The following is an 18993-nucleotide window of genomic DNA, read 5'->3' on the forward strand; positions in this document are numbered from 1 at the left end:
TGTCTGAAAGCCCCATTTGACAAGCACTATGTACACGATACTGTTAAAGCAGCCCCTTGGGTAAAGAAAATTGACTGGCAACCGACACTATTTCTACACCCGCTGGACAATGTGGTCTCAATCCATTGTTAGTGGAGGTTTGTAGTTAACTGAACACGAATTATTCATGTGCAAATATTTCAAAGATTTGACAAGTACTGAATGAGTCGATAACGTAGTCACTGCAACTGTTTTTATCGTCATTGTTGCGCGTAGCGGTACCAGCATATTGCATTTGTTGTTACAGTATTGATTATGATTAATGGTGGTATCGGTATCGGCGAGTACCAACAATCAGGGCGCCGATACCATTTACCGGTCCACTATTATAACACTTGACTGCAGCCTTTTTTCCTCCTGACCAGTGTTGTTAATCTTACTGGAAAAAAAGTAATTAATTATAGTTACAAATTACTTCTCCCAAAAAGTAATTGCGTTAGTAACTCAATTACCTGAATGTAAGAGTAATTAGTTACTTGGCAAAGTAATTGGTGATAATTACTTTTTTTAGTAATTCTTTAGTTCTTAGTTTAGTTCTTTAGTAACGGCGTTATATTGTAACGCCGTTATTAACAACACTGCTCCTGACGCTCCCTACACTCCATCTCTGTGTTGTGTGATGAAATGTGATCACTTTGCATGCCAAGCAGCTTTCGCTATTGGCCTGCTCCAGACCAATGAGAGCGGGCAAATAGCCGCTCTTAACTAATGCCGGGGCAGCTTTTTTATATTGAGGAAAAACAAACCATGAGAAATGTAGCCTGGTACACCAGACTCACCACTGTTCCAGCTATTGAGTCTGACCATTCAGCAGATAATATTTCCAGGGTGGAGCAATCCACAGCATACAGACAGCGGATGGGACCAACCAGCGACGGGCGGATGTGACGTTAGTAAAGCGACGAGGGACTTGCGCGCGGAAGTAAACATACGAGGAGGGTTTATTAACATGGTTAGCGCGAGACAGAATGTTGTCAATGACTTGTGTCGATGTGTTTTTGGTAATTTAAAACTGATTTTACCGTGGATTGGAACATGTTCTCGGCTCTCCTGTTCGCCATCTGTGTTGTTGTGGAGACGACTTCCGACGCGATAGAGAGACGTTGCTCGTTAAGAACACGTCACGCAAATAAACGAATCTGATTGGACGGTTAATTTTGTACTTGTTCGAGAGGCTGTTAATGGACTGGGTTCCAGACTATTCTCACAATGTTTGAAAAATACAGGGAGAACAGTCTGGCCGTGCCAGGCAATGAGAAATGGTGCGGTCTGGAAATATTTCAGCTTAGAAATTCTGTCGATTACAGTCAATGGCTGCATGCAAGATTTGCAGCCTGAAAGTTTCGAGAGGTTGAGTAAAATCGGGCAGTTTCAATACCTCGAACCTGATTAAACATTTAAAGATAAAACATGTGAATGAACACAAAGAGTTTGAGGCTGCAACAGCAGGACTGCTGTCCAGAGGAAGGGGGCTGCACCAGAGAAATGCCACAGTAATTTGAGATCTGTTTCCAAACAGTGCTGTATAAGTAAGCTAAGCTAAGTGGCTAAGTGTATGTTGCTGCTGGTGCACAGAGAGGGAGGCTAATAGAGAGACAGGGTGCTGTGGTCAATTATTATTACTTGTAATTTCATGAAAGTTGCACTGTTTGGCCTTTGAGAGCCAATACTTTAAAAAAAAGTTTATTCAGTTCATTCATTGTATTTTTAATTTTTTACTGTAGGGCTAGTATTATACATGTTTTAATTTCACAAATTTAGCTTTAGGTATATTTTAACTATTGTCACCCATACCAAGTATGCAATATATATACAGTGGGGAGAACAAGTATTTGATACACTGCCAATGGGTTTTCCCATTGGCAGTGTATCAAATACTTGTTCTCCCCACTGTACATATATACTGTATATGTATGTATAAATTTCAAACAAAGTGGTATTGGTATGGAATCGGTATTGGCCAACATTCCACAGCAAGGTATCGGTATTGGTATCAGGGCCAAAAATGGTATCGATGCAACACTAATGTGAATACAAGATTTTATGGAAGTAAATGCAGCAATGATGTAGCAATGCTGCAAGGTGCCGTCCATATAAAAACTATTTTTGCATTCAGATTGCTGTCATCTCTTCACTTCAAGGTCCTTTAGGGTTATATTTACATAGTAACAAAATGATTGTCATGACACTGCAATGTGATGTGATGTGAAAACCAGTATTGTAGGCCTCTATTCTCTATAAACTGTGGTTAAACGACTGCTTGTCTAAGCGTTTAGATTTAATTTCATTAATTTGAATGGATTTAGTTTTGTTACAGTGGTACCTCTACATACGAATTTAATTCGTACCAGGATCTGGTTTGTAAGTTGAAATGGTCGTATGTCGAGCAGGATTTTCCCATAAGAATATATTATTATTCAATTAATTTGTTCCACAGCCCCAAAACCTATGCTAAATCCTTATTAAATACTGCTGGAACAATTACAAATATCAATTACACATAACAAAAAAAACATACAAATACAAATTGGAGTAATATAAATAATTATAATAATAATGCAACAAATCAGGTTCTAATGTGGCAGTTTTGCATGCTGTTCCTGAACGCACAGTGAGACTGATGACGGAGTGAGGGAGGTGCGGTAGAGTTTTTACTTTCTCTTTTCATGTTGTTGTTGGTATCAGCTACAGCAGAAAGTAGCTGTGTTGTGTTGAACAAGTTCTGAAATAAATGATTAAAAACCTGACGAAGCTGGCGATTTTTTGCCGATGTAAAAATAATAATAATTGTTTCTTTAACTTATAAAGACTGGCGAACGGAGGTAGGAGAAGGACCATCGAGATAATAGACATATTCCGGACGTATTGCCGTATTTTTATCATTTCCATCTTAATTTCAATGCTAAGCGTCACCTTAATCTTTTTTCACTACATGCACTAACCTTCTTGGGACTCATATTGATTTCTCTCACAAGAAAATATGCCGTGCGTTCATCTTGTGCGAAAACAATGAAATTGTGAGGAAGTCATAAATCGTAGTATTTTGAGTATGTCGTCATGCAGTGGTATAAAAAAGTACCAGAACATTTTGCAATTTCTCACATTCCTGCATAAAATCACCATCAAATGTGATCTGATCTTTGTCAAGATCACACAGATGAAAAAACAGTGTCTGCTTTGAGTAAAACCACCCAAACATTTATAGGTTTTTTTATATTTAAATGAGGATAGTATTCAAACATTGACAGAAGAGGGAAAGTAAGTAAGTGAACCATCACATTTAATATTTTGGGGCTCCCCTTTGTCAGCAATAACTTCAACCAGACGCTTCCTGTAGCTGCAGATCAGTCTGGTACATCGATCAGGACTCATGTTGACCCATTCTTCTCTACAAAACAGCTGTAGTTCAGTCTGATTCCTGGGATGACTGGCATTAATCGCTGTCTTTATGTCATGCCACAGCATTTCAAAAGGGTTCAAGTCTGGACTTTGACTTGGCTACTACATGTGTTTTTTCCTCTTCTGAAACCATTCTGAAGTTGATTTACCTCTGTGTTTTGGATTATTGTCTTGTTGCAACATCCATCCGCTTTTTAGCTTCAACTGTCAGACAGACGGTCTCAAGTTTTCCTGCAAAACAACCTGAGAAACGTTTGAATTCATTCTTCCATTAATGTTGTCCAGGCCCTGAGATAGCAAAACAGCCCCAAATCATGATGACCCCTCCGCCATGCTTCACGGTGGGGATGAGGTGTTGATGTTGGTGAGCTTTTCCATTTTTCATCCACACATAACGTTGTGTGTTACTCCCAATTCAACAATTCAACTTTGGTTTCATCAGGCCACAAAATATTTTGCCAAAACTTTGGAGTGTCCAAGTGCCTTTTTACGAACATTAAATGAGCAACAATGTTTTTTTTTAGACAACAGTGGCTTCCTCCGTGAAGTACTCCCATGAATACTATTCTTGGCCATCGTTTTAAATATAGTTTATGTGTGCACAGATATTGGACTGTGCCGGTGATTTTTGTAAGTCTTAAGCAGACACTCTAGGGTTCTTGTTTTACCTCTCTGAGTATTCTGAGCTGAACTCTTGGCATCATCTTTGGTGGATGGCCACTCCTTGGGAGAGAAGCAACAGTGGCAAACTCTCCATTTTTAGACAACTTCTCTGACTGTCAATTGATGAACATCCAGACTTTTAGAGATGGTTTTGTATTCTTTCCCAGCTTTACAAAAATCATCAATGCTTGATCGCAGGTCTTCAGACAGCTCTTTTGACCGAGCCAGGATGCATATCAGACAATGCTTCTCATCAAGACAATTTTTACCAGGTGTGTGTTTTATTGTGGGCAGGGCAACTTTAAACCACTCATCAGTGAATGGGCGCACACCTGACTTAAATTGTTTGGTAAAAATGGGTTTCAATTGCTCTTTAAGTCTTCTTAGGCAGAGGGTTCACTTACTTATTTTCCCCCTTCTGTCATTGTTTGCATGCTATCCTCATTAAAATATGAAAACCTATTAATATTTGGGTGTTTTTAGTTAAAACAGACATTATTTTTTCATCTGTGTGATTTTGACAAAGATCACATTTGATGGAGATTTTATGCAGAAATGTGAGAAATTCCAAAGGGTTCAGATACTTTTTCATACATTTCATCATATGTCGAGACAAATGACCAATCAAATATTACGAAAGGATTGTATGTCGAGGTACAACTGTATTCTGAAATGGTACATCCTGCATATTTGGAAAAAAACCTTTAGACTCTATAAATGCAACACAGAGTTGGCTGGATACGACAACCATTATATAGTAGCACATATGGGTATGGACGGACACTGGAGGATTGCAGTCACAGTGAGGAGGAAGTTTAGTGTGAACACACTCCTGTGAAGCACACTAGTCACGACACAATGCCGCTTAGGAAAATGTTTTAACACGATGCCATCGTCACAACAACGTGGGCATCACAAGGCAAAATCAGGACACAAAGTCAAAGGTTAGATACTTCACTCCCACATACATGGGCACAACCAAACTTCATCATCACGAATCAGTACAAATCAATAAGGACATACTATTAAAATAATATATTGTCTCTTTACAGTGTTCCAGGTCAAGCAAACAATACATTGACAGCATATTTTGCCTTAACTACAATTTTTAAAACTAGCAATTTACAATTCAGCAAAGAAAAAAACACAGCAACCAGAAATACATAATACTTAATTCTCTCCTAAAAATGTGCCATCGTATTTCTGACAGCCTGTACTTGTTATTTATTGCTCCCAGACTTCCACAGCTCCTATGACTCACTCTGGCGGACTCTGGCTACCGCAAGCAATTCAACTTTACAACTGTCTGAAGGTGATGATCAAAGATGCACTGCAATTGACCGTCTGACACTGTCTGATACTAAGATCTAGTACATGCACAGATATTTTTAATTGGCCCAGTTTTTATTTCTTTTTTTATCATTTACAAGATGTTCCAAATCCTTTATTATACAACTCTTGCTTAGAAGTGCACATAGATTTGCAGTAAAAGCTCCAGTCACCAGATAAACATACCATTTAACACCCTTATTATAAGTTAATTAGTAAGGTAGGTTACAGTATGTCAGTATGTATATATATATATATATATATATATATATATATATATATATATATATACATATACATATATATATATACATATACATATATATATATATATATATACAGTATGTACATAGGTACGTACATATGTGTCTAAGTATGTACCTAGATACGTACTATATATGCAGGCGGTTGTATGCGGTGCTTAATTTGTAAAATCATTAAGTCCCGGACAGTGTTGTTAATCTTACCTTAAAAAAGTAATTAATTACAGTTGCAAATTACTTCTCCCAAAAAGTAATTGCGTTAGTAACTCAGTTACCGGAATGCAAGAGTAATTAGTTACTTGGCAAAGTAACTGGTGATAATTTTCATGTTTTTTTTTCCTCAAAAAAAAAAAAAAAAAAAGGTCACACAATGTGAAGTTTAAAGGTTTTTTGGGATAATTGGTCCGAGCCCAATTCTTTACACTAAACTTAAATGGTAAATGGAGAGTACTTATTTGCGCTTTATTTACATTGTTACAACTAGACACAGGGTTTTGCGGATATTGCGAAAACTAGATAGTAGTGGTATCAACAAAAATCGATGCGGCGATGCATCCTGATACAGGGCATGGACGATTCGATTCGACGCGGCCAACAAGCCGAATCGATTCAGCGCATTTTAAAATATATAAGTACGTTCATAAATCTTCCCTGCGCAATTCCGGTGATGCAACGGATTTGGTTTCCCCATTTGTATTATTATTCTCATGTTTCATTTTTTACACACCGCATAATTCTGGACAAGTTTCCCACCAACCTCGTAGAAGCCAAAATGTCTCCAGACGTCTGCTTTCAATGTCTTAGGTGCATCAATAATCTCTCTCGCTACCTCTTTCTCTGCTTCAGCCATTGTTATGTTATGTCCTATCTCTTAGAGGTTAGATCTTGTGCCCGAACCCGATTAACATTTTGGGCCCGAAATTTGGGTCAGGTCCAAAATGTTAAGCATTCACGTTCGGGTCGGGTCGGGTCGGGTCGGGCCGCCGCGCCGGACTAATAAATCATTTTAAAAATAAAAAATAAAAAAAGGGGATAAAACCGAGAGCAGGCTCTCTGTATTGTGCATTTGCTTGTGCACGCACATGAACGCCGTGGCCTGCATGTTTTTTTTTTTTTTTATTAAACTTTCCCAGCGTTATTTCGTTGTGTAAATTTTATAATGATCATAAAAATATGTAGACTATTTAAACTTGCGTTTTTTTCTGCCAACTGAGAATTCGTTACGAAGGACACTTTTATTTATGCACACAAAGGCAACAGAAATGTGATCCTTTTGAATCTTCTCTTCTGTGTGTCTGCAAAACCCGTTTTTTTTTTTTCTTTTAATTAAACTTTCCCAGCGTTATTTCGTTGTGTAAATGCTTTTATAATGATCATAAAAATATGTAGACTATTTAAACATTAAGAAAATGTTTTTTCTGCCAACTCGAAGAAATGAAAATAAATTACTGCTGCGTTTTTTTTTTCCGCGTCACTCCAAAAAAAAAAAAAAAAAAAACGGGTTTTTCGGCCTGGGCCTGCAAATCTAGTTAATTGATCGGGCCGGGTCGGGCTTCAATACCAGCGGGCCATGTTGGGTCGGGCTGGATTTTTTAGGGCCGATCTAACCTCTATTGCACATATATAGTGGGCTAGGCCTACATTTTACTTTTGTTCTACATTGCAATTTAGTTGATGCTTTGTTTGAAACTGAACTGATCCCTGGGATTGATATTGCGATAAAGATGCTGCTGCACTACAATATTTTCTTTGTCGTTTTCTTTAATATTTACTTGAATATTTTTATTGATGGGTCGTTGTGACTAAAATACAGTAACTGTTATTACTGATTTTCACTGGAGTTCAGATGTTGCAGTGTGTGAAAGGCTGCTACTGTGTGTAAAAAAAAAAGAGAAAGCCCTGGTCTCATACAAAGCACTAATTAGATGCTGTGATCTGTTTTTTTTTTAAATATATATATATCTGAAAGTATTTTCATTTGACTTCAACCAGGAGTGACACAAGAGCCAATAAAAAGTTGTTTAATGTCTGACCGCTTGTGTTGCCTCATGATTCACAAAAAATATGCTTTGCTTTAGAATTTTAATGCATCCCAGGCTTTAATGCATCATGATGCATTGCCGAATCGAACCGAATCGAATCGTGACCCTCTGAATCGAATCGAATCGTGGCCCTCCGAATCGTAATCGAATCGAATCGTGAGGGCAGTGCCGATGCACACCTCTACTAGATAGTAACCTTTGCCATGTGAGGAAGTGATTTAATGTTGTGAATCAACCGTTAAAGTTGTTAAAATTGCTCCCGTTATTGCATTAGTTCCCCTCTGTCTACTTTCGACATGTGTAAGTTTTAAAACTGTTTCATCATTTAAAGATAGATTTAAGTCAAGATTTTGCCGATTTAGGAACATTTTAGATAAAAACACTTAGGTTCGCTAGGAAGTTTCTCTTCAACAGAGCCTTTCTGAGAGTTCTACTGCTTTAAGATGGCGGCTGTTTACTAACGCATTTAGTTCTTTATACATGTTGCTAATGCCGCCGTGTCTGTCATTTGTCAGTTCTATGTTATGTGATATCTACCGCAGCATCATGTGGGCATAGTTTGTAAGCTATCGGTTACAGTCAGGTATTATTGGAGCCACCTAGCATCGAGTTTGCAATGCCGTCACAACTCGCTTGCCTCCTCTCCACTCCTGCTCTGCTCTCTCGTCTCCGTGAGTCCGTCTCTCTCAGAATTCTCTCGCATCATTCAACCAACATTGTAAGCCATAGTAACGCACGCCTTTCCCGCCTCAGTAACGGTAACGGCATTGCAAAGATGAGGAAAGTAATTAATTAGATTACTCACTACTGAAAAAAAATAACGCCGTTAGAAACGCTGTAATATTCTAATGCCAATATTAACAACACAGGTCCCGGAATTCAAAGTATCGATGACGAGTCAGACAAAAGTCGTACAGCATGTACAGATTTGGCTGAAATTAAACATGCAACTGACCACTTACCATGCTGAGGGACTTACAAGCCTCAATTTCAGGTATCCATGTTGATGGCAAGGGAAAAATAATGTTTTACACAAAATGTAATCGTGAGTTATAGTAAAAATGTCTTGACTCTGCAGTCCTATTTAAGTAAACGACAGTTTATGTAGATATAACACAGTACAGCATATACAGTAACAAGTATTGTTATTCTAAAAAGTACAGTGATACCTCGACATCTCACCTCGATCGCATCGAAATACAATCCTTCCGACATACGATATAAAATTTCACTCGTAATTTGTCTTGAGATATGACCACATGCTCAAAATACGACAATTTATGACAGCGTCGCAATTTCATTGGTCACATCAGACACACGGCGGATTTTCTTGTGAGAGAAATTACTATGGGTCCCAAGAAGGTTAGAACAGGTGTTAAAAAAAAAAGGTGACGCTTACCATTGAAATGAAGACAGAAATGATAGAAAAATATGAGCGTGGTGTGCGTGTGTCAATATGTCTACGATCTCGATGGTCCTCAAGCAGATGTATCCTCCTATGCTCCACCCACCGACATCCGTTCGCCAGGCTATATAACAGGGGTCTGCAAGTCCGGTCCACAAGAGCTGCTAACCAGCTTGTTTTCCATGTCTCCCTCCTTTAACACACTTATATCAAATGATCAGCTCATCAGTAAGCTCCTGATAACCATCCTGATTATTTTATTCAGGTGTGTTAAAGGAGGGAGACATACAAAACAAGCTGGATAATGGCTCTCTAGGACCGGACTTGCAGACCCCTACTTTATAAGTTTCTATGAATTTCTGATTTATTATTATTATTGTAACGTTAACAAGGAATTCGCTAGCTTTGTCAGGCTTTTAATCATTTTTTTGAGAACTTGGAAACACAACATGTCTACAGTCCGCCGTTGTCGACGTCAACAACAACATGAAAAGAGAAAGTAAAAGCCCACTCTCCCGCACCGTTCTAACTCTCGTCAATTGCACGGTTCGTTCAGGAACAGCATGCAAAAAACAACTGCCACATTAAAACTTGATTTGTTACATTATTATTATAATAATTATATTGTTGTAAATATATATAGACTAAATTCTGGTGACAGGCCTATCCAAGGGAATTACAAGATCATATCCTTTTAATACACATTTACACTATGTACAGTATATGATTGCATAGTTGCAATCTACACTGTATGTTACTAGAATTAGATGCAAGGCAACATCTGTCAAATGGACACCTACAGACCTTTGGGAGCTGGCCTATATGTACTGTATGCTCCAGAGCAAGTCAGTAGACAAGAGCAGGGAAAAGGACCGTTAAGTAGTATTATATAGTGAAAATGTGCAAAAGTTTAGACCACTTAGTAGGTATGGCCAAGCTTCATTTTTATTTAATTTTTTTTTTTTTTTTGGTCAATGCATTGTCCATGGGAGTCGATTATGAAATGGCATGTAAATGTATGTGCCCAAACTTTTGAATTGTACTGTTTAGTAGCATTGATTTTTAGAGGTGAAAAGAACTCAGTCCATTTCAATGTCATGTTCATTGGCCTAATCCACAGGAGTCAAACTCAATGCCAAGGTGCCAGATCTCGCCCGCCATTTGCACATCTGGCAAAATCATATGCACCGACTTCATTGTTTGCTACTTTACTAAACTTGCAGGCTGCTGCTTGTAGCAGATGAAAGCAGTGGCTCTGATAAATATTCTGTATTTGAATTAGGTGTATTTTTTACCTAAATACTGTATCCATTCTGAACTGCTCCAGATTAGGTACAGTATGTGGCACTGTTGTGTACTGTTAGTTTGTGTTTTTGTCTGAAGACAAATTGCATGTCTAATGAAGGCAGGGCAAGTTAAATTTATTTGTTTTGCACAATTCAACATAAAAGTCGCAATCAAGAGTGCAAGTGGCTAGAATTTCTTGCTGGAACTCGTTGACATAAAGGTCGCCACAGAGCCAGAATAGTTTTTATTTTTGTTGGGGGTGTTAAACCTCCTAAAACTACTGAAATGCAAAGAAAACTCCTTTTGGCATAGTTATACCTATAACACACACACACACACAATTGGTTTTACACATGTATCAATACTCCATCACACATACTGTCACAAAGCAAACATGGGAAACAGATTTTCATTCAAAATGGTATTTTTTTTAAATGATTTGCAAAATAACAGTTAACAAAAACACTAGTGACGTCAATCTCCATCTCCTAATTTTTATTTTCCCTCATTTCCTCAAGATATACTAGTACTGTAAGTACCACACATTTAAAAAATATATACTACAAATGACTTACACTATGCACAGTGAAATGGAATATGTTTTGAAGATTACGCAAACGCTGACTTTTTTAAATTAGAAGGAAATCCTAACACAAATGAACAAAAATAAGTCCAATGTGCACATTAACACGGTAGATGTTCAGAACCTCCCCATCAGAGCGAATAAAATAAAATAAGCCTCTTCAACTCTTTCCTTTTTCTAAAAGAGCTGCTCAATTTTCTGTTGCATTCCCCTTTTTATCGCAATAATTCAACAAGTTTGTTATTTTTTGCTGTTCCAGAAAACATTTGCATTCAAACCAATCAGAGCTAACTATCCATGCTGGTCACATGTGAGTCTGTCAGCCAATTGAATGGACCACTGAGTCCTGGGCGGTTTGCTGCATGCATGCGCACATCAACTCGACACGCCACTGAGTGAGAAGGGGACTTGCACTGAGTCGTCAGACTCAGATAAACTGATAAACGGATTACGCTACACAGGCACTTTATTATGCTTATTGTTAACATTTGTGTATGTAAATGTGACGTTGGTAGATTGTTTGCTTCTTGGTGATGCGTATGTTGGAGCATGTTGACAGTTGTCATCATATTTTCGGGATCAAAGCACCATTCCGTCCCAATTCCAGCCCAGAATCCTTTACTGCGACCCTTGTCGCATTACACATTAAAAACAAAAACAAGACACATGACAAACAAATGGATAAAAGGCAGATGTCATTTATCGCGTACAGCGGTACATTGAAATACCATCGTTTTGACACACGTTCTTTTCGACATCCAACATAAAATTTGACTCGCCATTTGTTTCTACATCCAACGACATGGTCAAAATACAACGATTTATGACACCGCCAAAGTTTTTTGGTTTTCCTGCCTGACGGGCACACGCCACATTTTCCTGTGAGACAAATCAACATGAGTTCCAAAAATGTTAGTGGAGGTGGTGAAAATTTGAAAAAAGGTGAGGCTTCTCATTGATGTGAAGATGGAAATGATAGGAAAATATGAGCCTGGTGTGCACGTCAGTGAACTGGCTCAACAATACGTCCGTAGAATGTCTACGATCTCGATGGTCCTTCTCTGACCGCCGTTTGCCAGTCTTTATAAGTTAAGGTGACAATTATTATTGTGATAACATCGCCAAAAAATCACCAGCTTCGTCAGGTTTTTAATCATTTATTTCAGAACTTATGCAGGACAACATGCCTATTGTCTGCCTCAGCTGAACAAAGTGAAAGTAAAAAGTCCTCCCTCACTCTGTAAAGACAGCCACGTGGTGCATTCAGGTACACCACGCAAAACACATCCACCACATTAGAACCTCATTCGTTACATTATTACAGGTATTATTATTGTTATTACTATTATTAAATTATTATTCCGATTTTTATTCATAAGTGATTTGTTTTGCTCTGTGTAATTGCTATTTGCAATAGTACCAGCAGCATTTATTAAGGATTTAGTGTAGATTTTCAGGCTGTGGAAGGAATTAATGGAATTATAATGTATTCTTATGGAAAAATCCTCCTAGACATATGACCATTTCGACTTACAAACAAGGTCTTGGAACGAATTAACTTCGTATGGAGAAGTACCACTGTATTTCAATAGTATGGCAGTTAGGAATACACTGGAGTAAACACTGGCCTGTCAAAGTAAGTGATGACAGTGGGATGCCACTGGCTACAGCAGCCGAGAGCGGAGACAGCCATCACATGTCCCCACCGCGCATACATACCTTAACAATAGTAGTGCATATGTTTATCCTTGCACAGCATGGAGCATGTGGGTTAAGATGAATATCAAGATATGGTGGGGATCAAGGCGCAGGGACTGCAAGCAAACAGCTAGTTGATAATAGCTAATAATAATAGTTGGTGTCCCACAGTGCCTTCAGAGTATGTCGTTGGCACAGTTAATGGCTTCAACTCCAACCAACCAACTTCGACCGGACACATGACCCGTCTGCCACGCTAAAAATTTAAAAATGTGTAAAAGGCCGAGACGAGTCCATTTCAATGGTCCTCTCTATTCAGATTGCATCCTCTCGACATACTGTAACACTTTCAGGCAATTCTTGTTAAAGTATCTTTTGGAAATTCATGCACTGTTCTAACACTAGGCTCCAACAACTTACTATAGCCGTAAAATACCCGTGTGTATACCATTACTACTTTAGATGTCAATTATGTCAAAAATACTGGACAGATTGGAACTAAACATTGCTAGTATATTCCAAGTTATTACATGTGTATGTTTAGCTTAAAAAACTGGAAGACACAATTCTGACTGCTGCGGGCTAAGTCCGCCTGACCAGTTGGAAGGCTGCGTCCCACCCCACCCCAGGATCTCGTCCCAGCACCACGACAGGACACCACGCACTCGCACCCGTGTAGCCACTGACACATGGCCAGCAGTGTGACTTTACTCAGTGTGTGGCCTTCAATGGGCATCTGTGCCTCTCATCTTTGTGAACATTGGCAGCAGTGAGCTCTTATCAGCAGCTTTTCTAGCTGATTGAGCATGTGAAACTAATGGTGAGAGAAATCAGTTCACTATCTTATCAGATAGGTGAAAGAGGAGAAAACAGTTTCATCAAGGATGCATGTATAGCATACATTCTTTAAGTTTCACCAAATCACATTCTAAAACTAAATTTAGCCATATGATTCTCTAGAAAGTAGAATCATTGCATTGAACTCAGTTTGGTCATCAGCCATATTCTTATTCACATTTGAACGGTCTTATGTTTTGAGATTGGACCTCATAAGCTTTTTTGAGGAGCACTTCTCTAAAATTATGTTGTATACTTATAGACTAGCATATTGTACTGCTAGTGGAGTGGTACTTTATGACGCCGCGGACGACCTAAGATCGATTCCCAGCCGCCACTGCTGGTCTCAAGCCCAGATAAAAATGTGCCGGTTTCATCAGTCAGGACATTCAACGTTAAACTAAAAAAAAAAAAAAAAAAAAAAGGAAATCACTTTTACTATGCTACCATGCCAATGAAAAAACAAAATGGCTGTACTTCATCAATGTTGGTAGAATTGGCGAAAGCAGTATACATATATGTACAGTATGATAATAGACTGTTACTGTCCATGATGTTAGGTGATGTTTGCAAATATGTTTAAGACAACAATCAACACACAGTACAGCTATTTCCTGTAATACAGTACATCAGTGGTGTCAAAACGATTCCACAAAGGGCCGCAGTGGGTCCTGGTCTTTGTTCCAACAGATCCAGCACAGACAGTTCAACCAATGAGGTTTCAGCTAAAATAAGCAGCACCTGACTGCAATCAACTGATTACGCTTGTAAAACAACAGATTGGTGAAGAGGTATTCATCTTATTTGGTTGGAATGAAATCCAGCACCCACTGCGGCCCTTTGAGGACCGGTTTGACACCTGTGCAGTACATGAATCTAGAGCACACCAACAAAAGAATAAAAAAATAAAAAAATCATAGAGTGCTGTATCAAGGCACCTCAGTGGGAAGTCTGTGGGAAGGAAAAAGTGTGGCAGAAAACGCTGCACAACCAGAAGAGGTGACCGCACCCTGAGAAAGATTGTGGAGAAGGGCCGATTCCAGACCTTGGGGGACCTGCAGAAACCGTGGACTGAGTCTGGAGTAGAAACATCCAGAGCCACCATGCACAGGCGTGTGCTGGAAATGGGCTACAGGTGCCGCATTCCCCAGGTCAAGTCACTTTTGAACCTGAAACAGCGGCAGAAGGGCCTGACCTGGGCTACAGAGAAGCAGCACTGGACTGTTGCTCAGTGGTCCAAAGTACTTTTTTCAGATGAAAGCAAATTTTGCATGTCATTCGGAAATCAAGGTGCCAGAGTTTGGAGGAAGACTGGGGAGAAGGAAATGCCAAAATGCCTGAAGTCCAGTGTCAAGTACCCACAGTCATTCATGGTCTGGGGTGCCATGTCAGCTGCTGGTGTTGGTGTACTGGGTTTTATCAAGGGCAGGGTCAATGCAGCTAGCTATCATGAGATTTTGGAGCACTTCATGCTTCCATCTGCTGAAAAGCTTTATGGAGATGAATATTTCATTTTTCAGCATGACCTGGCACCTGCTCACAGTGCCAAAACCTCTGGTAAATGGTTTACTGACCATGGCATACTATACCAGGGCTACTGTGCTCAATTGGCCTGCCGACTCTCCTGACCTGAACCCCATAGAGAATCTGTGGGATATTGTGAAGAGGAAGTTGAGAGACACCAGACCCAACACTGTGGAGGAGCTTAAGGCGGCTATCGAAGCATCCTGGGCCTCCATAACACCTCAGCAGTGCCACAGGCTGATTGCCTCCATGCCACACCGCATTGAAGCAGTCATTTCTGCAAAAGGATTCCCGACCAAGTATTGAGTTCTTAGCTGATATAATTAATTGAAGGTTGACTTTTTTTGTATCAAAAAACACTTTTTTGTATTGGTTGGGTGTTTTTTGAGATAGGGATTTTTGTTTTTTTCTGGACTTTTTTGCCAAAATCATCAATATTAAAACAATAAAAGGCTTGAACTACTTCAGTTGTGTATAATGAATCTAAAATATATGAACGTCTAATGTTTATCAGTACATTACAGAAAATAATGAACTTTATCACAATATGCTATTTTTTTTTAGCAGGACTAGCTATCCCTGCTTTAAAAAATATATATCCCCTCTTTAAAATAAACTGCTGTATTTTAAGCCAAAAGAACTGTTGTGTTTGATAGAACAATATGTCTATATGCTTCCATAGCAGTTTCATGGCGCATTCAGCTCCTGAACTATTTTTAATTTGTCCATTTTACCCTGGAGACCCCCGTTTACAGACACCGCGCAACTGCTTTTGTTTCAACCCAGTCATAAAGGCTAGTAATTATACCATATTTATTATTGGAAATGTCTATTATTTTAAGCTTAGAATCATTAATTGATGTCTAATATTTAGGTGTTTTTTTGTTTTTGTTTTTTTTTTAAAGTGACTTTATAAAATTATTCACACGCACATTTTAAATCTTTAGTGAAAAAAAAATAGTGTATGTCAATAGGTCACGGATATCTATCTCATAACTATTGCTTAATTGTATTTTTTTTTTTGTAACTGTCGCATTTTCCCCGATATTTTAGATGATAAATACTCGATCCAAACAAAGAAAACAATCTTAAAAATGTTTAAAAGGGTAAATATTTCAAAAAGAAACTCTCGACCACTCCTTGATGTCTGCGATTTCTGCATTGCAACCCTTGTTATATTACCATGTTTCACCCATAAAATCCCCAAAAAGCCCGGATCAAAACAAGGTAAGTACGCGATAATATCTCTTTAAAATCATGGTGTCTTTAATTATGCTCTCATGCTCTCACCTTGAGTTAGGGTTTAGGGTTTTTTTTTTTTTAAATGCCCTTCTGTTCAAAAATTTTCCTCCCCCAGAAAATTGAGATTTTAAGCTTTTAAATGATGTATCACACATATATATAGGACAATTATGAAATTTGGCCAAATCGGGGGTCTCAGAATCGAACTTCAAGTCACCTGAGTGTAATATACATGTATACATACATCTATACATATTTTCATAACGCAGCCACGCTGATGTCAACAACCTATCCAATAGCGGAGGGGCAAGCGTACTTACTGTATATCTGTGCTATCAGGCTGTTTTGCCAGACGGATACACGCAAATCACGGCCGACGACACCTTTTTAAAGTTACGAGGGCTCTGGAATATTCGAAAAATTACTCTCATACCTCTTCTTGCTAAGCTAAATGGTACCTCGATGAGCGTTTGTGTTGAAATGTAGTTCACAAATAACAAAAAAAACTATTCACCTTCTCACCGTAACTAGTAAAATTCTTTGCAATGCCACCTACTCTTTGAAGTAGAAAAAGTTGGTGTTGTGCAACAATGAAAAATAAACACATTGGTGCTTGGGACTATAGTAAAATTTGTTTGCTGCTTTTCACTTCTTGACAGCGTCTACGTCAGGCTACGTGTCTCCTCCAGTTTTGGGCTTGCCATGGACCCCTCTTCACACTGGACTGGCACTTGTGTGAAAAGGCCTTTAGTTGCTGAAGGTGTACTGGTCCATTTGCCTGACTTCGGTGCAGGCAGAAACATACGAGTTGCATACTTAGTTCGAGCAATCATCATTTATTTTAAGAATCGTCTGTCCCTTTAAACTGTGGCGTTGAGCAGCAACAACTTTTTCAAGAAGTTTGGAGATGAAGGACAGGTTTGAAATGTAATGACAGTTATTGAAATTGTTGGGATCTCAACCAGGTTTTTTGAAAATTGGGGAGACCGCTGGAGTTTTTAAAAAGGAAGGAACAAGAGGTGAGTCAGTAATGGAAGATTGCACTTGTGAGCAATGAGGAGAGAAGATTTGACTGGAAATTTTGGGAGAGTCTAATATCATGTCTAATGTTCTGTTTTGACATGCTATCAGTACCGCTTGGTTTAACCGAATCACAGTATACATTAATTGCCAATCATCAACTCAAACCATAGCTCATTAGGTTTTTCGCCACTTATTACCTAAAATAAAGCAATGGGCCAGTGTCGACTGTCTTCAATTTATCAAGACAAAATTGACAAATTGAGTGTAATGAAAACTAAAATGTGGAATACAACAGCTAGGTATACATCAAACTTAAACGTGTCCTTAAGTGTGCAAGTACCATGGATATCAGCAGTATCAATATCTGATGTTGATGTATCAATTTGGCACTGTGAGACATGACAGTCCAATATATCACGTTATTGATATTTTGTCTCAAGTGTTATACATTATCCACTGTTAGTCGCTCGCTCATCTGCAATCACTGAGCAGCTTTCAAACACACAGTTTCTATTTAATTCATGTGTTGCAGTCTTCTGTTCTATTTTTGGTCTTAATCAGTTACTACTGTTTGCCTTAGGGCAACACTTTTTTATTGCAGAAATGAAGTGTTATTATTCTCAATATCCATTAGAACAAGTGACTATGTATATAGTAGGTCTTTTTTGTCTCCAAAATTTAAATTTAAGGAAATGAATGATTCAATGGTGGCTGAGAGGTTAGCATTTCTGCCTCACTGTTATGAGATCAAGGGTTCAATCCCTGGCTCAGGCTTCCTTGTGTGGAGTTAACATTTTCATGGGTTTTCTCCGGGTACACCGTTTTTTTCCCTAAAAACATGCATGGTAGGCTTATTGAACACTTCATAGGTATGAACTTGCGCGTGAATGGTTGTTCGTCTCATTGTGCCCTGTGATTGGTAAGCAACCATTTCAGGGTGTACCCTGCCTACTGCCCATAGTTAGCCGAGATAGGCTCCAACACCTCTGCAATCCTTGTAAGGATAAATGGCACGGAAGATGATTGAATGAATGTGTCAAAGGGCACTGCAAATGACAGTCTCCTTCAGGCTAAAATGCCAAGGAGTATGAAATTAAAGACCAAATGTGAAGTAAGGTTGGCCAACCATGTTTTTGAATAATATCAATGGCTAAACAATTACAAGTATATTTTCGTTGTTTTTTTTTTTTTTTTTTTTTTTTTTTTTTAACGCAACCCTTCCAGATCCTTTGTCTAACCCATGACCCTTGACAACGAAAATGCTTTTCTTCGATAATCTTCGGAAATCTTCGCAAATGACATCACACCGAGAACTGCGAGGGAAGTCCGCCATACACACAATATTGTTGCATTGCTTCTCGGTAAGATGCCACGGCGGTGTGTGGCGATGTATTGTTCTCAGTCTAAAGAAAAGTTGTATGAGTGGCTGAAGGATAGCAGGGCACGTAAGTGGACGTCTTTTGTTCGCACGACGCGAATGAATTTCACGCCACCATCGAGTCGTGTTCTCTGCTGCAAAGACTTCGAAGATGCCTGCTTCCTCAACCGGTCTGCTTATGATCAAGGATTTGCAAAAAAGTAAGTGTGATTTTTGGATAGATGACTGACGACTTTGTCAAAGCAGAGCTGCCAACTGTTGTGGAACAGTGCTTAATTGGT

At 38.8% G+C, this 18993-nt stretch overlaps 1 protein-coding gene across 12 annotated transcripts in view; it reads right to left on the bottom strand.

The window, feature by feature from the left end:
- lrrc7 (leucine rich repeat containing 7) overlaps positions 1-18993 on the bottom strand; it is a 215818-nt gene that overhangs the window by 122483 nt on the left and 74342 nt on the right. The gene's annotated exons all lie outside the window — the stretch shown is intronic.

Source organism: Corythoichthys intestinalis, chromosome 7 (assembly GCF_030265065.1).
Source record: "Corythoichthys intestinalis isolate RoL2023-P3 chromosome 7, ASM3026506v1, whole genome shotgun sequence".
NCBI lineage: Eukaryota > Metazoa > Chordata > Actinopteri > Syngnathiformes > Syngnathidae > Corythoichthys > Corythoichthys intestinalis.